The following is a 9,298-nucleotide window of genomic DNA, read 5'->3' on the forward strand; positions in this document are numbered from 1 at the left end:
AAAACCGACATCGCCAACGCATTCAAATTGCTACCAATTCACCCGTCGCTGTGGCACCTTCATGGCATCAAGTGGTCCGGAAACTATTATTTTTTCTCCCGGTTGACCTTCGGATCCAAGAGTAGCCCGGCCATTTTTGACACATTCGCGGAGGCACTATGCTGGTTGCTCTTAAACGTAGCAAGATGCCCGATGGTATTGCATTACCTTGATGACTTTCTACTCGAGGAAAACACCTCCCCTCCCGCCAGCCTCAGAGCCACCATCAAGCTGTTCGGGGAACTTGGGGTACCCATCTCCACTAAGAAAACAGAGGGGCCAGACACAGTCATCACCTTCTTGGGCGTTCAGTTGGATTCTGCCTCAATGCAAGCCAGTTTGCCACCCGGGAAGATCCAGGTTATTCTCGACCACATAGACAACTACCTTAAACTCGGCAACTGCAATCGCAAAGAATTACAGTCCCTATTGGGTTCCCTGAACTTTGCCATGCGCATCATTCCCCAGGGTCGCTCGTTCATTTCACGGCTTCTGCACCTTTTCCCTTTTTTTCTTCACGACTCTCACAGGCTGCCCCTGGATGCCCACGCCACTGCAGATCTGGGTATGTGGAGGAGATTTCTGTCCACCTGGAACGGCAGGAGCATGTTCCTCCCTCAGCTATCGGACTCTTCCCCCTCTATCTGGTCAGATGTGGCATCTACCACAGGCTTCGCGGCCATTTTTGGGAACGATTGGCTATGGGGTAGCTGGCCTCCTGCGGTCCAGGGTTTGGAAGGATTTTCCACTACCTCAGCTCTGTTTGAGATCTACCCCATCGTGGCAGCTGCCGTGGCGTGGGGTCATTCATGGGCAAACATGTCGGTCCGATGCTACTCAGACAACCAGGCGACCTGCCAGATCATCAACAAGGGTCGGTCCAAATCCCTCGCAATCATGAGGTTTCTTTGTACACTGCTTCCATGTCCGGGGGAGGTGCAATACGGCAGCTGACAATCTGTCTCGTTTCAAATTTCAGGCGTTTCATCAGGCTCTCCCGTCAGCGACGCCCACGGCCTCCATCACCCCGTCATTTCATCAGCTCATTCTGGATTAGATGTCATCATGCGCCATAGCCAGTCATTGTCCCATTTTGCACTATCAGACAACACACGCAGGTCGTACAACAGAGCGTTCGCACTTTTCAACAGGTTCCTGTTGGAACACAACATCACGCACCCATTTGTCATGACTTCCCTGCTGGGGTTTGCTTCCTTTTGCCACCTCAAGCTCAAAATGTCATACAACACCATCAAACTCTATCTCACCGGCATTCAACATGATATGCTAATCATACACCCTAACAACATCAGTTTCATGGCCTCGCACCAGATCAAAACCATACTCAAAGGTATTCAGAAGACAGAACCCGCACTACCAACACAGAGGCTACCCATTAACAGTCACGTTTTCAAGGCATTATCCGACTTACTAGACACCAGGCCTTTTGAGGCAGATACCAACTCCATCATCAAAACAGCGATGTACCTGGCCTTCTACGGATTCCTGAGGCCCGGGGAATTCACCACGACCTCCGCAACCCAAGCCACACCTTGTCTTCTTGTCTCCCACTTGACGAAACACGTGGATCATTATATCCTAACCTTACCTCACTCCAAAAGCAGTCAGCTCTCACCCGTGAACATTCCATATTACCCTACGCAGAACAGATGGTGCCCAGTCGGGGTTCTGGACGCTTACAAGCAGCATCACAAGTTCCTACCCTCTCAACCACTACTTCAACTGCATGGGTCTGTACTCACCACCACCACCTTTATGACCTATGTCAGGTCATCCCTCACACAACTGGGCCTCAACGCATCCAACTACTCAGGGCACTCCTTTCGCATCGGGGCCGAGTCCACGGCCTCCAGTGCCAACATCCCGGCTCATGTCATCAAGAAATTGGGGCGCTGGAAGTCATCCGCTTTCTCACGTTACATCCCCAATCCAACACGGGAGTTAAGAGACGCTTTCCAAAACATGTCGGGTTGAGCTTTCATGTATATTGGATACAATAAACTGTTTATTTCATTTTTGCCCTCTTCTTTCTCAGGCCTACCTCATCCTCGGTTTCGGCACACCACAACCGACTACGCTTATTCCCTGATTTCCTAGGTTCTTCACTGTACTACCGTAAGCGCCTTACACAAGTGTGAAGGCTTTTGCCTGGATTTGTGGGAGGGGCTGAGGTCCGCCTCCAGCCTATTTAGGGCACCCCCCTCTACCTGGCTCCTGCACCGTCCGAGGTCTAAACTTGACCCTCCCACCACTCCACTCATTTACAACTCATTTCTTCCACATCTCTTTCCTTGGGTGGGCCCTCTTCTTTCTCAGGCCTACCTCATCCTCGGTTTTGCCACACCACAACCGACTACGCTTATTCCCTGATTTCCTAGGTTCTTCACTGTACTACCGTAAGCGCCTTACACAAATATATATATATATACTACAGAGGACAGTATACTGTATACATAATACAGAGGACAGTATACTGTATACATAATACAGAGGACAGTATACTGTATATACTGTAAATATATCACAGAGGACGGTATACTGTATCTATACTACAGAGGACAGTATACTGTACATATATATACTACAGAGGACAGTATACTGTATATATACTACAGAGGACAGTATACTGCTACAGAGGGATCTGGATAGTTTGGACTATTGGGCAGAGAAGTGGCAGATGAGGTTTAACACTGACAAATGTAAGATTGTGCACATAGAAAGGAATAATGCAAGTCACCCGTACATACTAAATGGTAAAACACTGGGTAACACTGACATGGAAAAGGACCGAGGAATTTTTGTGGACAGCTTTCCGTTTGAGTTCCATCATGGGCTCTCAGAAGTGGTCCAAAACGGATCAGTTTTGCCCTAATGCATTCTGCATGGAAAAGGATCCGCTCAGAATACATTAGTTTGCCTCCGTTCAGTCACCATTCCACTCTAGAGGCAGACACCAAAACACTGCCTGAAGCATTTTTCTGTCCGCCATGTGGTGTGGAACGAGATGGATCATAACACACAATGCAAGTCAATGGGGACGGATCCGTTTTCTCTGACACAATAGAAAACGGATCCATCCCCCATTGACATTCAATGGTGTTCAAGACGGATCCCGCATGGCTAGAGTTAAGCGAAACCGAACTGCAAAGTTCGGGTTCGTACCGAACTTTGTGGGTTCAGGTATCCGGACCCGAACCCGGACTTTTTCACTGAAGTTCGGGTTCGGTGTTCGTGTCTTAATAGCATTATTAAACCAGAATGCTAAATAAAATGTCTACTAAGGGGTTTAAAAAAAAAAAAAAAAACTCACCTCATCCACTTGATCACGCAGCCAGTATCTTGTTTTCTTCAGGACCTGCAAAAGGACCTGCGGTGACATCACCGCGCTCACCAGGTGACGTCACCGCAGGTCCTGCTGAATGAAGATAGAAGGACCTGCGGTGATGTCACCGCACTCAACATGGGAAAATAATAAATTGAAGTTCGGGTCCCCATTGACTTAAATAAGGTCCGGGTTTGGGATGAAGTTCGGGTCCCAAACCCGAAATTTGACCTGAAGTTTGACCGAACCCGGCAAACGCGAACTTCCACGGGTTCGCTTAACCCTAGTCATGGCTATAGAAGACATAATAAACCGGATCCGTTCATGACGGATGCATGAGGTTGTATTATTGTAACGGAAGTGTTTATGCAGATCCATGACGGATCTCGAAAAAATGCTAATGTGAAAGTAGTGCTATTCAGTTTAAAAAAGACGACTGAGGTGAGATCTAATTACTATGCATAAATATATCAGGGGTCAGTACAGAGATCTATCCCGTCATCTATTCATCCCCAGGACTGTGACGAGGGGACATCCTCTGCGTCTGGAGGAAAGAAGGTTTGTACACAAACATAGAAGAGGATTCTTTACGGTAAGAGCAGTGAGACTATGGAGCTCTCTGCCTGAGGAGGTGCTGATGGTGAGAACAATAAAGGAATTCAAGAGGGGCCGGGAAGTATTTCTGGAGTGTAATAATATTACAGGCTATAGCTACTAGAGAGGGGTCGTTGATCCAGGGAGTTATTCTGATGTCTGATTGGAAGGAATTTTCCCCCCGAAAATTGGCTTTCACCTTGTAGGTTTTATTGTCTTTCTGTGGATAAACTTGCAGGATAACAGGCTGAACTAGATGGACGTATGTAGCACATGGCCATTGCCAGGCGTGACCCCTTATCGCGGCCCACAAACAGCAGGTCCGCAATATGCGGGCACCGGCCATGTGCTCACCGCATCACGGATGCAGACTCATTCACTTGAATGGGTCGGCAATCCGGAAGGTGTGGTGAGGAATGGAGGCACGGAACCCCCTGGAAGCATTATGGGTTTTCTGTCCGTGCCTCTGCGCCGCATAAAAATAGAACTTGTTCTATTTTTTTATGGTGTGGACGGATCACGGACCCAATTAAGTTGAATGGGTCTGAATCCATCTCGGGAGTCGCACGGATAGTGCCCATGTCTTGGGGACCTCAAATTGCGGTCCCCAATGCATGGAACGGCCGTGTGCATGAGGCCTTAGGCTGGGGCTACACTGCAACTTTTTGTTGCGCGACTAATTGATTTTAACTATTGAACTACAGCTGCAATCCAAATGAATGCATTCGGTTGAATACAATCTTGTGGACTGCAGCTGTCATTCAATAGTTAAAATCAATCAGTTGCGCTACAAAAAGTCGCAGTGTAGCCCTAGCCGTACACACTATATTACTATGTTATTAATGTATGGGGGTAATAGTGATCTTCCTACAGTGGTCTGTTAGTAACAGTACGGTGGTAATATTCAGTCACTATTTAGCTGTATTACTAGTAGTCATGGTGCGGCATTATCTGGATTGGGGGCCACTCAGGTGACGGGTGCTGACCCCCTATCTATGCCCCGCAGTCATGCCACTGATTATGACTCTGTAGCCGATGACATCACGGATAGTGTTTCTAAGGAAACAAGACGCGTTATCGTGCCAGGATTCTAATGGTGACATCACAGATAGTGTTTCTAAGGAAACAAGACGCGTTATCGTGCCAGGATTCTAATGGTGACATCACAAAATGTGTTACCATGGCAGGATTCTAATGGTGACATTACAAAGGGAGGCTTAGCATCAGAGCGGCCATCTTGAATGTAATGGGCTCACACTTTATTAACATACCCTTAATGGAAATAAAACTAGTGGATGGAGTATTAACGGGGGAATCTGTTATTTTAAGACTTGTACTAGTTTTCCGGCTATAATAACAGTCACAAACTTTAGCGCATGCAGATTATATGGAAAAATGTGTGACTTTAAATATAACGCTTTTAAATATTGGTAACGCGCCCCTTCAGGATCCAGCTCGGAGCTTACTTACTATACCCTCAGGACACCCATAGAAAATAGCAGGCTGAGTACGATTTGTGCAATTTGATAATTAAGAGAAATAAAACACATTTTTTTCTTTTAAAAAAACACTATTTTTATTTGAAAAAGGTTTTAGGTTTTAAATTATTCTTTTGCAGCTCTGGTTCCGTCTTCAGGATTGGCTGGATTCAGGTCCGATAACTTGTAGAGAGGAGGTCGGGGGTCGCACCTCTGGCAGATTTTCAGGGACAGGATATTGTCACCAGAGGTTCCTGATGTTATTTTGTAGTCGGATCCTAGAAGAGAAAATACCCAAATAAAAAAACGGTTTACAAAAACACAAGGAGAAGACGGAGGGAAGCGGCCAAACTTACCGGACCTGGTGGTGCTCTGCTCGTCTTCACTGGAATTTCAGATGGTTTGGATGGTAAAACCATCTATAGATGGTAAGTGGGCCCCAAGGGGTAGATGGTAAGTGGGCCCCAAGGGGCTAGATGGTAAGTGGGCCACAAGGGGTAGATGGTAAGTGGGCCCAAGGGCTAGATGGTAAGTGGGCCACAAGGGGTAGATGGTAAGTGGGCCCAAAGGTGTAGATGGTAAGTGGGCCCCAAGCTGCAGATGGTAAATGGCCCCAAGCCGCAGATGGTAAATGGCCCCAGGCGGCAGATGGTAAGTGGGGCCAAGCAGCAGATGTTATATGGTGGCCAAGGGGCAGATGTTATAGTAAGGGCCTATCGGCAGATGTTACAGCCGGCGGCAGATGTTACAGGATGGCCGCTTTCTCTTCCGGGTACTTAAGGCCCTGATGTTGGTGGTGTTCCCCGGAAGGTCCTCCATCTCCACGTCGTCCGGATATTGGCGAGGGCCAACATCAATTTTCTCCTCATCACCATCATCGGACTTCATCTCAACATCATCAGGATATTGTCGAGGGCCGACATCCATCTTCTCTACAGCGTTCACCTTAGGAATAGTCTTTCGCACCAACCTCCTCTTCTTCGCGGACTTCCCCATGGTGAGAGACAGCTAGAGATACTGACACTGCTGTCAGGGCGTGACCCCAATTTATGGGCTTAGACCACACCCCCTGATTATTATGTCATAAGTAAATGAGTCATGCCCATTATGACATCACAAGTAAAATGGTCATGCCAGAGGAGGGGGGGCCAGGGGGACAAGCATCTATTGATGACATCACAAGAAGTGCCTTAGCATGAGAGCGGCCATATTGGATGTACTGGACGTTTTATATCACATCATGTACATACATGTTCTTGCCTGAAATTTTCTTCATGTTTTTTCATTCTTTTCACATAGATTTTGGGATGAGGGGTGGGATATATGACCCCAGGGGACTTTGGTTCCTATAGAAGCCAATCACATCGCAGCTTTAATTTCGTATTTGGCTCTTGGAAATTAAAAGCAGCGCTGTGATTGGTCGCTATGGGCAACAAAGACAGTTTTTTGACCATTTCACCACATCTGTCCCATCTTCATCTAAATCTCTCGACCGCTCAGTTTTCATGAATAAAATTGCTTTGGACAAATGAAAGCAGCGCTGTGATTGGTCGCTAGAAACTGTTTTACTGTTAATCTGACCCGATTTGTAAGATGATGGGAGTGATAGATTACATACAAGATGATGGGTGTGACATACATTGTGTGTGAGATGATTACAGATATTTAACTATAATGTAATATTTTTACAATAAAACATTTTAAAGATATACAGTGGATTATTGCGTAATATACAGGACTATACATGGGGTGCAGTGTAATATACAGGACTATACATGGGGTGCAGTGTAATATACAGGATTATACATGGGGTGCAGTGTAATATACAGGACTATACATGGGGTGCAGTGTAATATACAGGACTATACATGGGGTGCAGTGTAATATACAGGATTATACATGGGGTGCAGTGTAATATACAGGACTATACATGGGGTGCAGTGTAATATACAGGATTATACATGGGGTGCAGTGTAATATACAGGACTATACATGGGGTGCAGTGTAATATACAGGATTATACATGGGGTGCAGTATAATATACAGGACTATACATGGGGCGCAGTGTAATATACAGGACTATACATGGGGCGCAGTGTAATATACAGGACTATACATGGGGTGCAGTGTAATATACAGGACTATACATGGAGTGCAGTGTAATATACAGGACTATACATGGGGCGCAGTGTAATATACAGGACTATACATGGGGCGCAGTGTAATATACATGACTATACATGGGGTACAGTGTAATATACAGGACTATACATGGGGTGCAGTGTAATATACAGGACTATACATGGAGTGCAGTATAATATACAGGACTATACATGGGGTGCAGTGTAATATACAGGACTATACATGGGGTGCAGTGTAATATACAGGATTATACATGGGGTGCAGTGTAATATACAGGACTATACATGGGGTGCAGTGTAATATACAGGATTATACATGGGGTGCAGTGTAATATACAGGACTATACATGGGGTGCAGTGTAATATACAGGATTATACATGGGGTGCAGTATAATATACAGGACTATACATGGGGCGCAGTGTAATATACAGGACTATACATGGGGCGCAGTGTAATATACAGGACTATACATGGGGTGCAGTGTAATATACAGGACTATACATGGAGTGCAGTGTAATATACAGGACTATACATGGGGCGCAGTGTAATATACAGGACTATACATGGGGTGCAGTATAATATACAGGACTATACATGGGGTGCAGTATAATATACAGGACTATACATGGGGTGCAGTATAATATACAGGACTATACATGGGGTGCAGTATAATATACAGGACTATACATGGGGAGCAGTGTAATATACAGGACTATACATGGGGTGCAGTATAATATACAGGACTATACATGGGGTGCAGTGTAATATACAGGACTATACATGGGGTGCAGTATAATATACAGGACTATACATGGGGTGCAGTGTAATATACAGGACTATACATGGGGTGCAGTGTAATATACAGGACTATACATGGGGTGCAGTGTAATATACAGGACTATACATGGGGTGCAGTATAATATACAGGACTATACATGGGGTGCAGTGTAATATACAGGACTATACATGGGGTGCAGTGTAATATACAGGACTATACATTTTGGGCATAACTACTGTGAAGGGGGCCCATCTGAGCATAATTATTATGAAAAGGTCATATCTGGGCATAACTACTGTGAAGTGAGCACATCTGGACATAACTAGTGTAAGGGGCACATATGGGCATAACTTCGATAAGGGGCATAACTACTGTGAAGGGGACACACATCTGGGCATTACTGATATGATAGGAGCATATATCTGGGTATAACTACTGTGAAGGGGCATATCTGGGCATAGCAACTGTGAAGAGGCATATCTAGGCATAGCAACCATGAAGGGGCACGCTGGGCATAACTACAGTAAAGAAGGTACATATCTTGGTATAACTACTGTGAAGGGGGTATATATGTGGGCATATAAACTGTGAAGAGGGCACATACCTGGGCATAAGTACTGTGAAGGGGCACTTCTAGGAGTAGTATAATGGATCTCCTGGCACCCCGACTGGGTACCTCCATTGATGGATGCTCCTAGTGCTTCCCGAGGGCTCCAAGCACTCCACTTGACACAGTAAGCACTGCTGACCCCACGAACCGCCGCAGCTTGGTTGGGATCTCACAGTCTTCTACTCACCCTGGACCTACGACAAGGCTTCCAGGTTCCAGTGGGTGAACCTCTTCCTTTAGAGAGCGATGCAGGAACAAGCTCATAAAAGAGCTCAAGATAACGCGATGAGTTTGAGTGCTAACCCTGCTACATC

The sequence above is a fragment of the Bufo gargarizans genome, chromosome 9 (assembly GCF_014858855.1).
Source record: "Bufo gargarizans isolate SCDJY-AF-19 chromosome 9, ASM1485885v1, whole genome shotgun sequence".
In the NCBI taxonomy this organism is placed as follows: domain Eukaryota; kingdom Metazoa; phylum Chordata; class Amphibia; order Anura; family Bufonidae; genus Bufo; species Bufo gargarizans.